We start from the raw sequence: 23,553 nt of genomic DNA on the forward strand, positions 1-23,553 counted from the left end.
TATAGACTATTAGTTCAGACCTTTCGATTGTTAGTCCAGACCTCTAGATTATTTATCCAGGTCGATAGACTATTAGTTCAGACCTTTGGATTATTAGTCCAGACCTCTAGATTATTTATCCAGGTCTATAGACTATTAGTTCAGACCTTTCGATTGTTAGTCCAGACCTCTAGATTATTTATCCAGGTCTATAGACTTTTAGTTCAGACCTTTCGATTGTTAGTCCAGACCTCCAGTTTACTTATCCAGGTCTATAGACTATTAGTTCAGACCTTTGGATTATTACTCCAGACCTCTAGATTATTTCTGCAGGTCTATAGACTTTTAGTACAGACCTTTGGATTATTAGACCAGACCTCTAGATTATTTATCCAGGTCTATAGACTATTAGTTCAGACCTTTCGATTGTTAGTCCAGACCTCTAGATTATTTATCCAGGTCAATAGAATTTTAGTTCAGACCTTTGGATTATTAGTCCAGACCTCTAGATTATTTATCCAGGTCTATAGACTTTTAGTTCAGACCTTTGGATTGTTAGTCCAGACCTCCAGCTTATTTATCCAGGTATATAGACTTTTAGTTCAGACCTTTCGATTGTTAGTCCAGACCTCTAGATTATTTATCCAGGTCTCTCGACTTTTAGTTCAGACCTTTCGATTGTTAGTCCAGACGTCCATCTTATTTCTGCAGGTCTATAGACTATTAGTTCAGACCTTTGGATTATTAGTCCAGACCTCCAGATTATTTATCCAGGTCTATAGACTATTAGTTCAGACCTTTGGATTGTTAGTCCAGACCTCTAGATTATTTATCCAGGTCTATAGACTTTTAGTACAGACCTTTGGATTATTAGTCCAGACCTCGAGATTATTTATCCAGGTCTATAGACTATTAGTTCAGACCTTTCGATTGTTAGTCCAGACCTCTAGATTATTTATCCAGGTCTATAGACTATTAGTTCAGACCTTTGGATTATTACTCCAGACCTCTAGATTATTTCTGCAGGTCTATAGACTTTTAGTACAGACCTTTGGATTATTAGTCCAGACCTCTAGATTATTTATCCAGGTCTATAGACTATTAGTTCAGACCTTTGGATTATTAGACCAGACCTCTAGATTATTTCTGCAGGTCTATAGACTTTTAGTACAGACCTGTGGATTATTAGGCCAGACCTCTAGATTATTTATCCAGGTCTATAGACTATTAGTTCAGACCTTTCGATTGTTAGTCCAAACCTCTAGATTATTTATCCAGGTCTATAGACTATTAGTTCAGACCTTTCGATTGTTAGTCCAGACCACTAGATTATTTCTGCAGGTCTATAGACTTTTAGTACAGACCTTTGGATTATTAGTCCAGACCTCTAGATTATTTATCCAGGTCTATAGACTATTAGTTCAGACCTTTGGATTATTAGTCCAGACCTCTAGATTATTTATCCAGGTCTATAGACTATTAGTTCAGACCTTTGGATTATTAGTCCAGACCTCTAGATTATTTATCCAGGTCTATAGACTATTAGTTCAGACCTTTGGATTATTAGTCCAGACCTCTAGATTATTTATCCAGGTCTATAGACTATTAGTTCAGACCTTTCGATTGTTAGTCCAGACCTCTAGATTATTTATCCAGGTCTATAGACTATTAGTTCAGACCTTTGGATTATTAGTCCAGACCTCTAGATTATTTATCCAGGTCTATAGACTATTAGTTCAGACCTTTGGATTGTTAGTCCAGACCTCTAGATTATTTATCCAGGTCTATAGACTATTAGTTCAGACCTTTGGATTATTAGTCCAGACCTCTAGATTATTTATCCAGGTCTATAGACTATTAGTTCAGACCTTTGGATTGTTAGTCCAGACCTCTAGATTATTTATCCAGGTCTATAGACTATTAGTTCAGACCTTTGGATTATTAGTCCAGACCTCTAGATTATTTATCCAGGTCTATAGACTATTAGTTCAGACCTTTGGATTGTTAGTCCAGACCTCTAGATTATTTATCCAGGTCTATAGACTTTTAGTTCAGACCTTTCGATTGTTAGTCCAGACCTCCAGTTTACTTATCCAGGTCTATAGACTATTAGTTCAGACCTTTGGATTATTACTCCAGACCTCTAGATTATTTCTGCAGGTCTATAGACTTTTAGTACAGACCTTTGGATTATTAGACCAGACCTCTAGATTATTTATCCAGGTCTATAGACTATTAGTTCAGACCTTTCGATTGTTAGTCCAGACCTCTAGATTACTTATCCAGGTTTATAGACTATTAGTAGAGACATTTGGATTGTTATTCCAGACCTCTAAATTATTTATCCAGGTCTATAGACTATTAGTTCAGACCTTTCGAGTGTTAGTCCAGACCTCTAGATTATTTATCCAGGTCTATAGACTATTAGTTCAGACCTTTGGATTATTAGTCCAGACCTCTAGATTATTTATTCAGGTCTATAGACTTTTAGTTCAGACCTTTCGATTGTTAGTCCAGACCTCCAGCTTATTTATCCAGGTATATAGACTTTTAGTTCAGACCTTTCGATTGTTAGTCCAGACCTCTAGATTATTTATCCAGGTCTATAGACTTTTAGTTCAGACCTTTCGATTGTTAGTCCAGACCTCCAGCTTATTTCTGCAGGTCTATAGACTATTAGTTCAGACCTTTGGATTATTAGTCCAGACCTCTAGATTATTTATCCAGGTCTATAGACTATTAGTTCAGACCTTTCGATTGTTAGTCCAGACCTCTAGATTATTTATCCAGGTCTATAGACTATTAGTTCAGACCTTGGGATTACTAGTCCAGAACTCTAGATTATTTATCCAGTTCTATAGACTATTAGTTCAGACCTTGGGATTGTTCGTCCAGACCTCTAGATTATTTATCCAGGTCTATAGACTTTTTGTACAGACCTTTGGATTATTAGTCCAGACCTCGAGATTATTTATCCAGGTCTATAGACTATTAGTTCAGACCTTTGGATTATTACTCCAGACCTCTAGATTATTTCTGCAGGTCTATAGACTTTTAGTACAGACCTTTGGATTATTAGACCAGACCTCTAGATTATTTATCCAGGTCTATAGACTATTAGTTCAGACCTTTCGATTGTTAGTCCAGACCTCTAGATTATTTATCCAGGTCAATAGAATTTTAGTTCAGACCTTTGGATTATTAGTCCAGACCTCTAGATTATTTATCCAGGTCTATAGACTTTTAGTTCAGACCTTTGGATTGTTAGTCCAGACCTCCAGCTTATTTATCCAGGTATATAGACTTTTAGTTCAGACCTTTCGATTGTTAGTCCAGACCTCTAGATTATTTATCCAGGTCTCTCGACTTTTAGTTCAGACCTTTCGATTGTTAGTCCAGACGTCCATCTTATTTCTGCAGGTCTATAGACTATTAGTTCAGACCTTTGGATTATTAGTCCAGACCTCCAGATTATTTATCCAGGTCTATAGACTATTAGTTCAGACCTTTGGATTGTTAGTCCAGACCTCTAGATTATTTATCCAGGTCTATAGACTTTTAGTACAGACCTTTGGATTATTAGTCCAGACCTCGAGATTATTTATCCAGGTCTATAGACTATTAGTTCAGACCTTTCGATTGTTAGTCCAGACCTCTAGATTATTTATCCAGGTCTATAGACTATTAGTTCAGACCTTTGGATTATTACTCCAGACCTCTAGATTATTTCTGCAGGTCTATAGACTTTTAGTACAGACCTTTGGATTGTTAGTCCAGACCTCTAGATTATTTATCCAGGTCTATAGACTATTAGTTCAGACCTTTGGATTATTAGACCAGACCTCTAGATTATTTCTGCAGGTCTATAGACTTTTAGTACAGACCTGTGGATTATTAGGCCAGACCTCTAGATTATTTATCCAGGTCTATAGACTATTAGTTCAGACCTTTCGATTGTTAGTCCAAACCTCTAGATTATTTATCCAGGTCTATAGACTATTAGTTCAGACCTTTCGATTGTTAGTCCAGACCACTAGATTATTTCTGCAGGTCTATAGACTTTTAGTACAGACCTTTGGATTATTAGTCCAGACCTCTAGATTATTTATCCAGGTCTATAGACTATTAGTTCAGACCTTTGGATTATTAGTCCAGACCTCTAGATTATTTATCCAGGTCTATAGACTATTAGTTCAGACCTTTGGATTATTAGTCCAGACCTCTAGATTATTTATCCAGGTCTATAGACTATTAGTTCAGACCTTTGGATTATTAGTCCAGACCTCTAGATTATTTATCCAGGTCTATAGACTATTAGTTCAGACCTTTCGATTGTTAGTCCAGACCTCTAGATTATTTATCCAGGTCTATAGACTATTAGTTCAGACCTTTGGATTATTAGTCCAGACCTCTAGATTATTTATCCAGGTCTATAGACTATTAGTTCAGACCTTTGGATTGTTAGTCCAGACCTCTAGATTATTTATCCAGGTCTATAGACTATTAGTTCAGACCTTTGGATTATTAGTCCAGACCTCTAGATTATTTATCCAGGTCTATAGACTATTAGTTCAGACCTTTGGATTGTTAGTCCAGACCTCTAGATTATTTATCCAGGTCTATAGACTATTAGTTCAGACCTTTGGATTATTAGTCCAGACCTCTAGATTATTTATCCAGGTCTATAGACTATTAGTTCAGACCTTTGGATTGTTAGTCCAGACCTCTAGATTATTTATCCAGGTCTATAGACTTTTAGTTCAGACCTTTCGATTGTTAGTCCAGACCTCCAGTTTACTTATCCAGGTCTATAGACTATTAGTTCAGACCTTTGGATTATTACTCCAGACCTCTAGATTATTTCTGCAGGTCTATAGACTTTTAGTACAGACCTTTGGATTATTAGACCAGACCTCTAGATTATTTATCCAGGTCTATAGACTATTAGTTCAGACCTTTCGATTGTTAGTCCAGACCTCTAGATTACTTATCCAGGTTTATAGACTATTAGTAGAGACATTTGGATTGTTATTCCAGACCTCTAAATTATTTATCCAGGTCTATAGACTATTAGTTCAGACCTTTCGAGTGTTAGTCCAGACCTCTAGATTATTTATCCAGGTCTATAGACTATTAGTTCAGACCTTTGGATTATTAGTCCAGACCTCTAGATTATTTATTCAGGTCTATAGACTTTTAGTTCAGACCTTTCGATTGTTAGTCCAGACCTCCAGCTTATTTATCCAGGTATATAGACTTTTAGTTCAGACCTTTCGATTGTTAGTCCAGACCTCTAGATTATTTATCCAGGTCTATAGACTTTTAGTTCAGACCTTTCGATTGTTAGTCCAGACCTCCAGCTTATTTCTGCAGGTCTATAGACTATTAGTTCAGACCTTTGGATTATTAGTCCAGACCTCTAGATTATTTATCCAGGTCTATAGACTATTAGTTCAGACCTTTCGATTGTTAGTCCAGACCTCTAGATTATTTATCCAGGTCTATAGACTATTAGTTCAGACCTTGGGATTACTAGTCCAGAACTCTAGATTATTTATCCAGTTCTATAGACTATTAGTTCAGACCTTGGGATTGTTCGTCCAGACCTCTAGATTATTTATCCAGGTCTATAGACTTTTTGTACAGACCTTTGGATTATTAGTCCAGACCTCGAGATTATTTATCCAGGTCTATAGACTATTAGTTCAGACCTTTGGATTGTTAGTCCAGACCTCTAGATTATTTATCCAGGTATATAGACTTTTAGTATAGACCTTTGGGTTATTAGTCCAGACCTCTAGATTATTTATCCAGGTATATAGACTTTTAGTTCAGACCTTTGGATTGTTAGTCCAGACCTCTAGATTATTTATCCAGGTATATAGACTTTTAGTTCAGACCTTTCGATTGTTAGTCCAGACCTCCAGCTTATTTATCCAGGTCTATAGACTTTTAGTTCAGACCTTTCGATTGTTAGTCCAGACCTCCAGTTTATTTATCCAGGTCTATAGACTATTAGTTCAGACCTTTCGATTGTTAGTCCAGACCTCTGGATTATTTATCCAGGTCTATAGACTTTTAGTTCAGACCTTTCGATTGTTAGTCCAGACCTCCAGCTTATTTATCCAGGTATATAGACTTTTAGTTCAGACCTTTCGATTGTTAGTCCAGACCTCCAGTTTATTTATCCAGGTCTATAGACTATTAGTTCAGACCTTTGGATTATTAGTCCAGACCTCTAGATTATTTATCCAGGTATACAGACTTTTAGTATAGACCTTTGGATTATTAGTCCAGACCTCTAGATTATTTATCCAGGCATATAGACTTTTAGTTCAGACCTTTGGATTGTTAGTCCAGACCTCTAGATTATTTATCCAGGTATATAGACTTTTAGTTCAGACCTTTCGATTGTTAGTCCAGACCTCCAGCTTATTTATCCAGGTCTATAGACTTTTACTTCAGACCTTCCGATTGTTAGTCCAGACCTCCAGCTTATTTATCCAGGTCTATAGACTATTAGTTCAGACCTTTCGATTGTTAGTCCAGACCTCTAGATTATTTATCCAGGTCTATAGACTATTAGTTCAGACCTTTGGATTGTTAGTCCAGACCTCTAGATTATTTATCCAGGTCTATAGACTTTTAGTTCAGACCTTTCGATTGTTAGTCCAGACCTCTAGATTATTTATCCAGGTCTATAGACTATTAGTTCAGACCTTTGGATTATTAGTCCAGACCTCTAGATTATTTATCCAGGTCTATAGACTATTAGTTCAGACCTTTGGATTATTAGTCCAGACCTCTAGATTATTTATCCAGGTCTATAGACTATTAGTTCAGACCTTTCGATTGTTAGTCCAGACCTCTAGATTATTTATCCAGGTCTATAGACTATTAGTTCAGACCTTTGGATTATTAGTCCAGACCTCTAGATTATTTATCCAGGTCTATAGACTATTAGTTCAGACCTTTGGATTGTTAGTCCAGACCTCTAGATTATTTATCCAGGTCTATAGACTATTAGTTCAGACCTTTGGATTATTAGTCCAGACCTCTAGATTATTTATCCAGGTCTATAGACTATTAGTTCAGACCTTTGGATTGTTAGTCCAGACCTCTAGATTATTTATCCAGGTCTATAGACTATTAGTTCAGACCTTTGGATTATTAGTCCAGACCTCTAGATTATTTATCCAGGTCTATAGACTATTAGTTCAGACCTTTGGATTGTTAGTCCAGACCTCTAGATTATTTATCCAGGTCTATAGACTTTTAGTTCAGACCTTTCGATTGTTAGTCCAGACCTCCAGTTTACTTATCCAGGTCTATAGACTATTAGTTCAGACCTTTGGATTATTACTCCAGACCTCTAGATTATTTCTGCAGGTCTATAGACTTTTAGCACAGACCTTTGGATTATTAGACCAGACCTCTAGATTATTTATCCAGGTCTATAGACTATTAGTTCAGACCTTTCGATTGTTAGTCCAGACCTCTAGATTACTTATCCAGGTCTATAGACTATTAGTAGAGACATTTGGATTGTTATTCCAGACCTCTAAATTATTTATCCAGGTCTATAGACTATTAGTTCAGACCTTTCGAGTGTTAGTCCAGACCTCTAGATTATTTATCCAGGTCTATAGACTATTAGTTCAGACCTTTGGATTATTAGTCCAGACCTCTAGATTATTTATTCAGGTCTATAGACTTTTAGTTCAGACCTTTCGATTGTTAGTCCAGACCTCCAGCTTATTTATCCAGGTATATAGACTTTTAGTTCAGACCTTTCGATTGTTAGTCCAGACCTCTAGATTATTTATCCAGGTCTATAGACTTTTAGTTCAGACCTTTCGATTGTTAGTCCAGACCTCCAGCTTATTTCTGCAGGTCTATAGACTATTAGTTCAGACCTTTGGATTATTAGTCCAGACCTCTAGATTATTTATCCAGGTCTATAGACTATTAGTTCAGACCTTTCGATTGTTAGTCCAGACCTCTAGATTATTTATCCAGGTCTATAGACTATTAGTTCAGACCTTGGGATTACTAGTCCAGAACTCTAGATTATTTATCCAGGTCAATAGACTATTAGTTCAGACCTTGGGATTGTTCGTCCAGACCTCTAGATTATTTATCCAGGTCTATAGACTTTTAGTACAGACCTTTGGATTATTAGTCCAGACCTCGAGATTATTTATCCAGGTCTATAGACTATTAGTTCAGACCTTTGGATTGTTAGTCCAGACCTCGAGATTATTTATCCAGGTATATAGACTTTTAGTATAGACCTTTGGGTTATTAGTCCAGACCTCTAGATTATTTATCCAGGTATATAGACTTTTAGTTCAGACCTTTGGATTGTTAGTCCAGACCTCTAGATTATTTATCCAGGTATATAGACTTTTAGTTCAGACCTTTCGTTTGTTAGTCCAGACCTCCAGCTTATTTATCCAGGTCTATAGACTTTTAGTTCAGACCTTTCGATTGTTAGTCCAGACCTCCAGTTTATTTATCCAGGTCTATAGACTATTAGTTCAGACCTTTCGATTGTTAGTCCAGACCTCTGGATTATTTATCCAGGTCTATAGACTTTTAGTTCAGACCTTTCGATTGTTAGTCCAGACCTCCAGCTTATTTATCCAAGTATATAGACTTTTAGTTCAGACCTTTCGATTGTTAGTCCAGACCTCCAGTTTATTTATCCAGGTCTATAGACTATTAGTTCAGACCTTTGGATTATTAGTCCAGACCTCTAGATTATTTATCCAGGTATATAGACTTTTAGTATAGACCTTTGGATTATTAGTCCAGACCTCTAGATTATTTATCCAGGCATATAGACTTTTAGTTCAGACCTTTGGATTGTTAGTCCAGACCTCTAGATTATTTATCCAGGTATATAGACTTTTAGTTCAGACCTTTCGATTGTTAGTCCAGACCTCCATCTTATTTATCCAGGTCTCTAGACTTTTAGTTCAGACCTTTCGATTGTTAGTCCAGACCTCCAGCTTATTTATCCAGGTCTATAGACTATTAGTTCAGACCTTTCGATTGTTAGTCCAGACCTCTAGATTATTTATCCAGGTCTATAGACTATTAGTTCAGACCTTTGGATTGTTAGTCCAGACCTCTAGATTATTTATCCAGGTCTATAGACTTTTAGTTCAGACCTTTCGATTGTTAGTCCAGACCTCTAGATTATTTATCCAGGTCTATAGACTATTAGTTCAGACCTTTGGATTGTTAGTCCAGGGACCCGGGTTCGATTCCAGGTACTGCCTGTGTGGAGTTTGCAAGTTCTCCCTGTGTCTGCGTGGGTTTTCTCCGGGTGCTCCGGTTTCCTCCCACAAGCCAAAAGACTTGCAGGTTAATAGGTAAATTGGCCATTATAAATTGTCACTAGTGTAGGTAGGTGGTAGGGAAATATTGGGACAGGTGGGGATGTTTGGTAGGAATATGGGATTAGCGTAGGGTTAGTATAAATGGGTGGTTGATGTGCGGCACAGACTCGGTGGGCCGAAGGGCCTGTTTCAGTGCTGTATCTCTAATCTAAAAAAAAAAAAAAAAACCTCTAGATTATTTATCCAGGTCTATAGACTATTAGTTCAGACCTTTCGATTGTTAGTCCAGACCTCTAGATTATTTATCCAGGTCTATAGACTTTTAGTACAGACCTTTGGATTATTACTCCAGACCTCTAGATTATTTATCCAGGTCTCTAGACTTTTAGTACAGACCTTTGGATTATTACTCCAGACCTCGAGATTATTTATCCAGGTCTATAGACTATTAGTTCAGACCTTTGGATTATTAGTCCAGACCTCGAGATTATTTATCCAGGTCTATAGACTATTAGTTCAGACCTTTGGATTATTAGTCCAGACCTCGAGATTATTTATCCAGGTCTATAGACTATTAGTACAGACCTTTGGATTATTAGTCCACACCTCGAGATTATTTATCCAGGTCTATAGACTATTAGTTCAGACCTTTGGATTATTAGTCCAGACTTGAGATTATTTATCCAGGTCTATAGACTATTAGTACAGACCTTTGGATTATTAGTCCAGACCTCTAGATTATTTATTCAGGTCTATAGACTTTTAGTACAGACCTTTGGATTATTAGTCCAGACCTCGAGATTATTTATCCAGGTCTATAGACTATTAGTTCAGTCCTTTCGATTGTTAGTCCAGACCTCTAGATTATTTATCCAGGTCTATATACTATTAGTTCAGACCTTTCGATTGTTAGTCCAGACCTCTAGATTATTTCTGCAGGTCTACAGACTATTAGTTCAGACCTTTGGATTATTAGTCCAGACCTCTAGATTATTTATCCAGGTCTATAGACTATTAGTTCAGACCTTTGGATTGTTAGTCCAGACCTCTAGATTATTTATCCAGGTCTATAGACTATTAGTTCAGACCTTTGGATTATTAGTCCAGACCTCTAGATTATTTATCCAGGTCTATAGACTATTAGTTCAGACCTTTGGATTGTTAGTCCAGACCTCTAGATTATTTATCCAGGTCTATAGACTATTAGTTCAGACCTTTGGATTATTAGTCCAGACCTCTAGATTATTTATCCAGGTCTATAGACTATTAGTTCAGACCTTTGGATTGTTAGTCCAGACCTCTAGATTATTTCTCCAGGTCTATAGACTATTAGTTCAGACCTTTGGAATATTAGTCCAGACCTCTAGATTATTTATCCAGGTCTATAGACTATTAGTTCAGACCTTTGGATTGTTAGTCCAGACCTCTAGATTATTTATCCAGGTCTATAGACTTTTAGTTCAGACCTTTCGATTGTTAGTCCAGACCTCCAGTTTACTTATCCAGGTCTATAGACTATTAGTTCAGACCTTTGGATTATTACTCCAGACCTCTAGATTATTTCTGCAGGTCTATAGACTTTTAGTACAGACCTTTGGATTATTAGACCAGACCTCTAGATTATTTATCCAGGTCTATAGACTATTAGTTCAGACCTTTCGATTGTTAGTCCAGACCTCTAGATTACTTATCCAGGTCTATAGACTATTAGTAGAGACATTTGGATTGTTATTCCAGACCTCTAAATTATTTATCCAGGTCTATAGACTATTAGTTCAGACCTTTCGAGTGTTAGTCCAGACCTCTAGATTATTTATCCAGGTCTATAGACTATTAGTTCAGACCTTTGGATTATTAGTCCAGACCTCTACATTATTTATTCAGGTCTATAGACTTTTAGTTCAGACCTTTCGATTGTTAGTCCAGACCTCCAGCTTATTTATCCAGGTATATAGACTTTTAGTTCAGACCTTTCGATTGTTAGTCCAGACCTCTAGATTATTTATCCAGGTCTATAGACTTTTAGTTCAGACCTTTCGATTGTTAGTCCAGACCTCCAGCTTATTTCTGCAGGTCTATAGACTATTAGTTCAGACCTTTGGATTATTAGTCCAGACCTCTAGATTATTTATCCAGGTCTATAGACTATTAGTTCAGACCTTTGGATTGTTAGTCCAGACCTCTAGATTATTTATCCAGGTATATAGACTTTTAGTATAGACCTTTGGGTTATTAGTCCAGACCTCTAGATTATTTATCCAGGTATATAGACTTTTAGTTCAGACCTTTGGATTGTTAGTCCAGACCTCTAGATTATTTATCCAGGTATATAGACTTTTTGTTCAGACCTTTCGATTGTTAGTCCAGACCTCCAGCTTATTTATCCAGGTCTATAGACTTTTAGTTCAGACCTTTCGATTGTTAGTCCAGACCTCCAGTTTATTTATCCAGGTCTATAGACTATTAGTTCAGACCTTTCGATTGTTAGTCCAGACCTCTGGATTATTTATCCAGGTCTATAGACTTTTAGTTCAGACCTTTCGATTGTTAGTCCAGACCTCCAGCTTATTTATCCAGGTATATAGACTTTTAGTTCAGACCTTTCGATTGTTAGTCCAGACCTCCAGTTTATTTATCCAGGTCTATAGACTATTAGTTCAGACCTTTGGATTATTAGTCCAGACCTCTAGATTATTTATCCAGGTATATAGACTTTTAGTATAGACCTTTGGATTATTAGTCCAGACCTCTAGAATATTTATCCAGGCATATAGACTTTTAGTTCAGACCTTTGGATTGTTAGTCCAGACCTCTAGATTATTTATCCAGGTATATAGACTTTTAGTTCAGACCTTTCGATTGTTAGTCCAGACCTCCAGCTTATTTATCCAGGTCTATAGACTTTTAGTTCAGACCTTTCGATTGTTAGTCCAGACCTCCAGCTTATTTATCCAGGTCTATAGACTATTAGTTCAGACCTTTCGATTGTTAGTCCAGACCTCTAGATTATTTATCCAGGTCTATAGACTATTAGTTCAGACCTTTGGATTGTTAGTCCAGACCTCTAGATTATTTATCCAGGTCTATAGACTTTTAGTTCAGACCTTTCGATTGTTAGTCCAGACCTCTAGATTATTTATCCAGGTCTATAGACTATTAGTTCAGACCTTTGGATTGTTAGTCCAGACCTCTAGATTATTTATCCAGGTCTATAGACTATTAGTTCAGACCTTTCGATTGTTAGTCCAGACCTCTAGATTATTTATCCAGGTCTATAGACTTTTAGTACAGACATTTGGATTATTACTCCAGACCTCTAGATTATTTATCCAGGTCTCTAGACTTTTAGTACAGACCTTTGGATTATTACTCCAGACCTCGAGATTATTTATCCAGGTCTATAGACTATTAGTTCAGACCTTTGGATTATTAGTCCAGACCTCGAGATTATTTATCCAGGTCTATAGACTATTAGTTCAGACCTTTGGATTATTAGTCCAGACCTCGAGATTATTTATCCAGGTCTATAGACTATTAGTACAGACCTTTGGATTATTAGTCCACACCTCGAGATTATTTATCCAGGTCTATAGACTATTAGTTCAGACCTTTGGATTATTAGTCCAGACTTGAGATTATTTATCCAGGTCTATAGACTATTAGTACAGACCTTTGGATTATTAGTCCAGACCTCTAGATTATTTATTCAGGTCTATAGACTTTTAGTACAGACCTTTGGATTATTAGTCCAGACCTCTAGATTATTTATCCAGGTCTATAGACTATTAGTTCAGACCTTTCGATTGTTAGTCCAGACCTCTAGATTATTTATCCAGGTCTATATACTATTAGTTCAGACCTTTCGATTGTTAGTCCAGACCTCTAGATTATTTCTGCAGGTCTACAGACTATTAGTTCAGACCTTTGGATTATTAGTCCAGACCTCTAGATTATTTATCCAGGTCTATAGACTATTAGTACAGACCTTTGGATTGTTAGTCCAGACCTCTAGATTATTTATTCAGGTCTACAGACTTTTAGTACAGACCTTTCGATTGTTAGTCCAGACCTCTAGATTATTTATCCAGGTCTATAGACTTTTAGTTCAGACCTTTGGATTGTTAGTCCAGACCTCCAGCTTATTTATCCAGGTATATAGACTTTTAGTTCAGACCTTTCGATTGTTAATCCAGACCTCTAGATTATTTCTGCAGGTCTATAGACTATTAGTTCAGACCTTTGGATTATTAGACCAGACCTCTAGATTATTTATCCAGGTCTATAGACTATTAGTTCAGACCTTTCGATTGTTAGTCCAGACCTCTAGATTATTTATCCAGGTCTATAGACTTTTAGTTCAGACCTTTGGATTATTAGTCCAGACCTCTAGATTATTTATCCAGGTCTATAGACTTTTAGTTCAGACCTTTGGATTGTTAGTCCAGACCTCCAGCTTATTTATCCAGGTATATAGACTTTTAGTTCAGACCTTTCGATTGTTAGTCCAGACCTCAAGATTATTTATCCAGGTCTGTAGACTTTTAGTTCAGACCTTTCGATTGTTAGTCCAGACCTCCAGCTTATTTCTGCAGGTCTATAGACTATTAGTTCAGACCTTTGGATTATTAGTCCAGACCTCCAGATTATTTATCCAGGTCTATAGACTATTAGTTCAGACCTTTGGATTGTTAGTCCAGACCTCTAGATTATTTATCCAGGTCTATAGACTTTTAGTACAGACCTTTGGATTATTAGTCCAGACCTCGAGATTATTTATCCAGGTCTATAGACTATTAGTTCAGACCTTTCGATTGTTAGTCCAGACCTCTAGATTATTTATCCAGGTCTATAGACTATTAGTTCAGACCTTTGGATTATTACTCCAGACCTCTAGATTATTTCTGCAGGTCTATAGACTTTTAGTACAGACCTTTGGATTATTAGTCCAGACCTCTAGATTATTTATCCAGGTCTATAGACTATTAGTTCAGACCTTTGGATTATTAGACCAGACCTCTAGATTATTTCTGCAGGTCTATAGACTTTTAGTACAGACCTGTGGATTATTAGGCCAGACCTCTAGATTATTTATCCAGGTCTATAGACTATTAGTTCAGACCTTTCGATTGTTAGTCCAAACCTCTAGATTATTTATCCAGGTCTATAGACTATTAGTTCAGACCTTTCGATTGTTAGTCCAGACCTCTAGATTATTTCTGCAGGTCTATAGACTTTTAGTACAGACCTTTGGATTATTAGTCTAGACCTCTAGATTATTTATCCAGGTCTATAGACTATTAGTTCAGACCTTTGGATTATTAGTCCAGACCTCCAGATTATTTATCCAGGTCTATAGACTATTAGTTCAGACCTTTGGATTATTAGTCCAGACCTCTAGATTATTTATCCAGGTCTATAGACTATTAGTTCAGACCTTTGGATTATTAGTCCAGACCTCTAGATTATTTATCCAGGTCTATAGACTATTAGTTCAGACCTTTCGATTGTTAGTCCAGACCTCTAGATTATTTATCCAGGTCTATAGACTATTAGTTCAGACCTTTGGATTATTAGTCCAGACCTCTAGATTATTTATCCAGGTCTATAGACTATTAGTTCAGACCTTTGGATTGTTAGTCCAGACCTCTAGATTATTTATCCAGGTCTATAGACTATTAGTTCAGACCTTTGGATTATTAGTCCAGACCTCTAGATTATTTATCCAGGTCTATAGACTATTAGTTCAGACCTTTGGATTGTTAGTCCAGACCTCTAGATTATTTATCCAGGTCTATAGACTATTAGTTCAGACCTTTGGATTATTAGTCCAGACCTCTAGATTATTTATCCAGGTCTATAGACTATTAGTTCAGACCTTTGGATTGTTAGTCCAGACCTCTAGATTATTTATCCAGGTCTATAGACTTTTAGTTCAGACCTTTCGATTGTTAGTCCAGACCTCCAGTTTACTTATCCAGGTCTATAGACTATTAGTTCAGACCTTTGGATTATTACTCCAGACCTCTAGATTATTTCTGCAGGTCTATAGACTTTTAGTACAGACCTTTGGATTATTAGACCAGACCTCTAGATTATTTATCCAGGTCTATAGACTATTAGTTCAGACCTTTCGATTGTTAGTCCAGACCTCTAGATTACTTATCCAGGTCTATAGACTATTAGTAGAGACATTTGGATTGTTTTCCAGACCTCTAGATTATTTATCCAGGTCTATAGACTATTAGTTCAGACCTTTCGAGTGTTAGTCCAGACCTCTAGATTATTTATCCAGGTCTATAGACTTTTAGTACAGACCTTTGGATTATTACTCCAGACCTCTAGATTATTTATCCAGGTCTCTAGACTTTTAGTACAGACCTTTGGATTATTACTCCAGACCTCGAGATTATTTATCCAGGTCTATAGACTATTAGTTCAGACCTTTGGATTATTAGTCCAGACCTCGAGATTATTTATCCAGGTCTATAGACTATTAGTTCAGACCTTTGGATTATTAGTCCAGACCTCGAGATTATTTATCCAGGTCTATAGACTATTAGTACAGACCTTTGGATTATTAGTCCACACCTCGAGATTATTTATCCAGGTCTATAGACTATTAGTTCAGACCTTTGGATTATTAGTCCAGACTTGAGATTATTTATCCAGGTCTATAGACTATTAGTACAGACCTTTGGATTATTAGTCCAGACCTCTAGATTATTTATTCAGGTCTATAGACTTTTAGTACAGACCTTTGGATTATTAGTCCAGACCTCTAGATTATTTATCCAGGTCTATAGACTATTAGTTCAGACCTTTCGATTGTTAGTCCAGACCTCTAGATTATTTATCCAGGTCTATATACTATTAGTTCAGACCTTTCGATTGTTAGTCCAGACCTCTAGATTATTTCTGCAGGTCTACAGACTATTAGTTCAGACCTTTGGATTATTAGTCCAGACCTCTAGATTATTTATCCAGGTCTATAGACTATTAGTACAGACCTTTGGATTGTTAGTCCAGACCTCTAGATTATTTATTCAGCTCTACAGACTTTTAGTACAGACCTTTCGATTGTTAGTCCAGACCTCTAGATTATTTATCCAGGTCTATAGACTTTTAGTTCAGACCTTTGGATTGTTAGTCCAGACCTCCAGCTTATTTATCCAGGTATATAGACTTTTAGTTCAGACCTTTCGATTGTTAATCCAGACCTCTAGATTATTTCTGCAGGTCTATAGACTATTAGTTCAGACCTTTGGATTATTAGACCAGACCTCTAGATTATTTATCCAGGTCTATAGACTATTAGTTCAGACCTTTCGATTGTTAGTCCAGACCTCTAGATTATTTATCCAGGTCTATAGACTTTTAGTTCAGACCTTTGGATTATTAGTCCAGACCTCTAGATTATTTATCCAGGTCTATAGACTTTTAGTTCAGACCTTTGGATTGTTAGTCCAGACCTCCAGCTTATTTATCCAGGTATATAGACTTTTAGTTCAGACCTTTCGATTGTTAGTCCAGACCTCAAGATTATTTATCCAGGTCTGTAGACTTTTAGTTCAGACCTTTCGATTGTTAGTCCAGACCTCCAGCTTATTTCTGCAGGTCTATAGACTATTAGTTCAGACCTTTGGATTATTAGTCCAGACCTCCAGATTATTTATCCAGGTCTATAGACTATTAGTTCAGACCTTTGGATTGTTAGTCCAGACCTCTAGATTATTTATCCAGGTCTATAGACTTTTAGTACAGACCTTTGGATTATTAGTCCAGACCTCGAGATTATTTATCCAGGTCTATAGACTATTAGTTCAGACCTTTCGATTGTTAGTCCAGACCTCTAGATTATTTATCCAGGTCTATAGACTATTAGTTCAGACCTTTGGATTATTACTCCAGACCTCTAGATTATTTCTGCAGGTCTATAGACTTTTAGTACAGACCTTTGGATTATTAGTCCAGACCTCTAGATTATTTATCCAGGTCTATAGACTATTAGTTCAGACCTTTGGATTATTAGACCAGACCTCTAGATTATTTCTGCAGGTCTATAGACTTTTAGTACAGACCTGTGGATTATTAGGCCAGACCTCTAGATTATTTATCCAGGTCTATAGACTATTAGTTCAGACCTTTCGATTGTTAGTCCAAACCTCTAGATTATTTATCCAGGTCTATAGACTATTAGTTCAGACCTTTCGATTGTTAGTCCAGACCTCTAGATTATTTCTGCAGGTCTATAGACTTTTAGTACAGACCTTTGGATTATTAGTCTAGACCTCTAGATTATTTATCCATGTCTATAGACTATTAGTTCAGACCTTTGGATTATTAGTCCAGACCTCTAGATTATTTATCCAGGTCTATAGACTGTTAGTTCAGACCTTTGGATTATTAGTCCAGACCTCTAGATTATTTATCCAGGTCTATAGACTATTAGTTCAGACCTTTGGATTATTAGTCCAGACCTCTAGATTATTTATCCACGTCTATAGACCATTAGTTCAGACCTTTCGATTGTTAGTCCAGACCTCTAGATTATTTATCCAGGTCTATAGACTATTAGTTCAGACCTTTGGATTATTAGTCCAGACCTCTAGATTACTTATCCAGGTCTATAGACTATTAGTAGAGACATTTGGATTGTTTTCCAGACCTCTAGATTATTTATCCAGGTCTATAGACTATTAGTTCAGACCTTTCGAGTGTTAGTCCAGACCTCTAGATTATTTATCCAGGTCTATAGACTTTTAGTACAGACCTTTGGATTATTACTCCAGACCTCTAGATTATTTATCCAGGTCTCTAGACTTTTAGTACAGACCTTTGGATTATTACTCCAGACCTCGAGATTATTTATCCAGGTCTATAGACTATTAGTTCAGACCTTTGGATTATTAGTCCAGACCTCGAGATTATTTATCCAGGTCTATAGACTATTAGTTCAGACCTTTGGATTATTAGTCCAGACCTCGAGATTATTTATCCAGGTCTATAGACTATTAGTACAGACCTTTGGATTATTAGTCCACACCTCGAGATTATTTATCCAGGTCTATAGACTATTAGTTCAGACCTTTGGATTATTAGTCCAGACTTGAGATTATTTATCCAGGTCTATAGACTATTAGTACAGACCTTTGGATTATTAGTCCAGACCTCTAGATTATTTATTCAGGTCTATAGACTTTTAGTACAGACCTTTGGATTATTAGTCCAGACCTCTAGATTATTTATCCAGGTCTATAGACTATTAGTTCAGACCTTTCGATTGTTAGTCCAGACCTCTAGATTATTTATCCAGGTCTATATACTATTAGTTCAGACCTTTCGATTGTTAGTCCAGACCTCTAGATTATTTCTGCAGGTCTACAGACTATTAGTTCAGACCTTTGGATTATTAGTCCAGACCTCTAGATTATTTATCCAGGTCTATAGACTATTAGTACAGACCTTTGGATTGTTAGTCCAGACCTCTAGATTATTTATTCAGCTCTACAGACTTTTAGTACAGACCTTTCGATTGTTAGTCCAGACCTCTAGATTATTTATCCAGGTCTATAGACTTTTAGTTCAGACCTTTGGATTGTTAGTCCAGACCTCCAGCTTATTTATCCAGGTATATAGACTTTTAGTTCAGACCTTTCGATTGTTAATCCAGACCTCTAGATTATTTCTGCAGGTCTATAGACTATTAGTTCAGACCTTTGGATTATTAGACCAGACCTCTAGATTATTTATCCAGGTCTATAGACTATTAGTTCAGACCTTTCGATTGTTAGTCCAGACCTCTAGATTATTTATCCAGGTCTATAGACTTTTAGTTCAGACCTTTGGATTATTAGTCCAGACCTCTAGATTATTTATCCAGGTCTATAGACTTTTAGTTCAGACCTTTGGATTGTTAGTCCAGACCTCCAGCTTATTTATCCAGGTATATAGACTTTTAGTTCAGACCTTTCGATTGTTAGTCCAGACCTCAAGATTATTTATCCAGGTCTGTAGACTTTTAGTTCAGACCTTTCGATTGTTAGTCCAGACCTCCAGCTTATTTCTGCAGGTCTATAGACTATTAGTTCAGACCTTTGGATTATTAGTCCAGACCTCCAGATTATTTATCCAGGTCTATAGACTATTAGTTCAGACCTTTGGATTGTTAGTCCAGACCTCTAGATTATTTATCCAGGTCTATAGACTTTTAGTACAGACCTTTGGATTATTAGTCCAGACCTCGAGATTATTTATCCAGGTCTATAGACTATTAGTTCAGACCTTTCGATTGTTAGTCCAGACCTCTAGATTATTTATCCAGGTCTATAGACTATTAGTTCAGACCTTTGGATTATTACTCCAGACCTCTAGATTATTTCTGCAGGTCTATAGACTTTTAGTACAGACCTTTGGATTATTAGTCCAGACCTCTAGATTATTTATCCAGGTCTATAGACTATTAGTTCAGACCTTTGGATTATTAGACCAGACCTCTAGATTATTTCTGCAGGTCTATAGACTTTTAGTACAGACCTGTGGATTATTAGGCCAGACCTCTAGATTATTTATCCAGGTCTATAGACTATTAGTTCAGACCTTTCGATTGTTAGTCCAAACCTCTAGATTATTTATCCAGGTCTATAGACTATTAGTTCAGACCTTTCGATTGTTAGTCCAGACCTCTAGATTATTTCTGCAGGTCTATAGACTTTTAGTACAGACCTTTGGATTATTAGTCTAGACCTCTAGATTATTTATCCATGTCTATAGACTATTAGTTCAGACCTTTGGATTATTAGTCCAGACCTCTAGATTATTTATCCAGGTCTATAGACTATTAGTTCAGACCTTTGGATTATTAGTCCAGACCTCTAGATTATTTATCCAGGTCTATAGACTATTAGTTCAGACCTTTGGATTATTAGTCCAGACCTCTAGATTATTTATCCACGTCTATAGACCATTAGTTCAGACCTTTCGATTGTTAGTCCAGACCTCTAGATTATTTATCCAGGTCTATAGACTATTAGTTCAGACCTTTGGATTATTAGTCCAGACCTCTAGATTATTTATCCAGGTCTATAGACTATTAGTTCAGACCTTTGGATTGTTAGTCCAGACCTCTAGATTATTTATCCAGGTCTATAGACTATTAGTTCAGACCTTTGGATTATTAGTCCAGACCTCTAGATTATTTATCCAGGTCTATAGACTATTAGTTCAGACCTTTGGATTGTTTGTCCAGACCTCTAGATTATTTATCCAGGTCTATAGACTATTAGTTCAGACCTTTGGATTATTAGTCCAGACCTCTAGATTATTTATCCAGGTCTATAGACTATTAGTTCAGACCTTTGGATTGTTAGTCCAGACCTCTAGATTATTTATCCAGGTCTATAGACTTTTAGTTCAGACCTTTCGATTGTTAGTCCAGACCTCCAGTTTACTTATCCAGGTCTATAGACTATTAGTTCAGACCTTTGGATTATTACTCCAGACCTCTAGATTATTTCTGCAGGTCTATAGACTTTTAGTACAGACCTCTGGATTATTAGACCAGACCTCTAGATTATTTATCCAGGTCTATAGACTATTAGTTCAGACCTTTCGATTGTTAGTCCAGACCTCTAGATTACTTATCCAGGTCTATAGACTATTAGTAGAGACATTTGGATTGTTTTCCAGACCTCTAGATTATTTATCCAGGTCTATAGACTATTAGTTCAGACCTTTCGAGTGTTAGTCCAGACCTCTAGATTATTTATCCAGGTCTATAGACTATTAGTTCAGACCTTTGGATTATTAGTCCAGACCTCTAGATTATTTATCCAGGTCTATAGACTTTTAGTTCAGACCTTTCGATTGTTAGTCCAGACCTCCAGCTTATTTATCCAGGTATATAGACTTTTAGTTCAGACCTTTCGATTGTTAGTCCAGACCTCTAGATTATTTATCCAGGTCTATAGACTTTTAGTTCAGACCTTTCGATTGTTAGTCCAGACCTCCAGCTTATTTCTGCAGGTCTATAGACTATTAGTTCAGACCTTTGGATTATTAGTCCAGACCTCTAGATTATTTATCCAGGTCTATAGACTATTAGTTCAGACCTTTCGATTGTTAGTCCAGACCTCTAGATTATATATCCAGGTCTATAGACTATTAGTTCAGACCTTGGGATTACTAGTCCAGAACTCTAGATTATTTATCCAGGTCTATAGACTATTAGTTCAGACCTTGGGATTGTTCGTACAGACCTCTAGATTATTTATCCAGGTCTATAGACTTTTAGTACAGACCTTTGGATTATTAGTCCAGACCTCGAGATTATTTATCCAGGTCTATAGACTATTAGTTCAGACCTTTGGATTGTTAGTCCAGACCTCTAGATTATTTATCCAGGTATATAGACTTTTAGTATAGACCTTTGGGTTATTAGTCCAGTCCTCTAGATTATTTATCCAGGTATATAGACTTTTAGTTCAGACCTTTGGATTGTTAGTCCAGACCTCTAGATTATTTATCCAGGTATATAGACTTTTAGTTCAGACCTTTCGATTGTTTGTCCAGACCTCCAGTTTATTTATCCAGGTCTATAGACTTTTAGTTCAGACCTTTCGATTGTTAGTCCAGACCTCCAGCTTATTTATCCAGGTCTATAGACTATTAGTTCAGACCTTTCGATTGTTAGTCCAGACCTCTGGATTATTTATCCAGGTCTATAGACTTTTAGTTCAGACCTTTCGATTGTTAGTCCAGACCTCCAGCTTATTTATCCAGGTATATAGACTTTTAGTTCAGACCTTTCGATTGTTAGTCCAGACCTCCAGTTTATTTATCCAGGTCTATAGACTATTAGTTCAGACCTTTGGATTATTAGTCCAGACCTCTAGATTATTTATCCAGGTATATAGACTTTTAGTATAGACCTTTGGATTATTAGTCCAGACCTCTAGATTATTAATCCAGGTATATAGACTTTTAGTTCAGACCTTTGGATTGTTAGTCCAGACCTCTAGATTATTTATCCAGGTATATAGACTTTTAGTTCAGACCTTTCGATTGTTAGTCCAGACCTCCAGCTTATTTATCCAGGTCTATAGACTTTTAGTTCAGACCTTTCGATTGTTAGTCCAGACCTCCAGTTTATTTATCCAGGTCTATAGACTATTAGTTCAGACCTTTGGATTGTTAGTCCAGACCTCTAGATTATTTATCCAGGTCTATAGACTATTAGTTCAGACCTTTGGATTGTTAGTCCAGACCTCTAGATTATTTATCCAGGTCTATAGACTTTTAGTTCAGACCTTTCGATTGTTAGTCCAGACCTCTAGATTATTTATCCAGGTCTATAGACTATTAGTTCAGACCTTTCGATTGTTAGTCCAGACCTCTAGATTACTTATCCAGGTCTATAGACTATTAGTAGAGACATTTGGATTGTTTTCCAGACCTCTAGATTATTTATCCAGGTCTATAGACTATTAGTTCAGACCTTTCGAGTGTTAGTCCAGACCTCTAGATTATTTATCCAGGTCTATAGACTATTAGTTCAGACCTTTGGATTATTAGTCCAGACCTCTAGATTATTTATCCAGGTCTATAGACTTTTAGTTCAGACCTTTCGATTGTTAGTCCAGACCTCCAGCTTATTTATCCAGGTATATAGACTTTTAGTTCAGACCTTTCGATTGTTAGTCCAGACCTCTAGATTATTTATCCAGGTCTATAGACTTTTAGTTCAGACCTTTCGATTGTTAGTCCAGACCTCCAGCTTATTTCTGCAGGTCTATAGACTATTAGTTCAGACCTTTGGATTATTAGTCCAGACCTCTAGATTATTTATCCAGGTCTATAGACTATTAGTTCAGACCTTTCGATTGTTAGTCCAGACCTCTAGATTATATATCCAGGTCTATAGACTATTAGTTCAGACCTTGGGATTACTAGTCCAGAACTCTAGATTATTTATCCAGGTCTATAGACTATTAGTTCAGACCTTGGGATTGTTCGTACAGACCTCTAGATTATTTATCCAGGTCTATAGACTTTTAGTACAGACCTTTGGATTATTAGTCCAGACCTCGAGATTATTTATCCAGGTCTATAGACTATTAGTTCAGACCTTTGGATTGTTAGTCCAGACCTCTAGATTATTTATCCAGGTATATAGACTTTTAGTATAGACCTTTGGGTTATTAGTCCAGTCCTCTAGATTATTTATCCAGGT

Source organism: Heterodontus francisci, chromosome 12 (genome assembly GCF_036365525.1).
Source record: "Heterodontus francisci isolate sHetFra1 chromosome 12, sHetFra1.hap1, whole genome shotgun sequence".
Taxonomy (NCBI): domain Eukaryota; kingdom Metazoa; phylum Chordata; class Chondrichthyes; order Heterodontiformes; family Heterodontidae; genus Heterodontus; species Heterodontus francisci.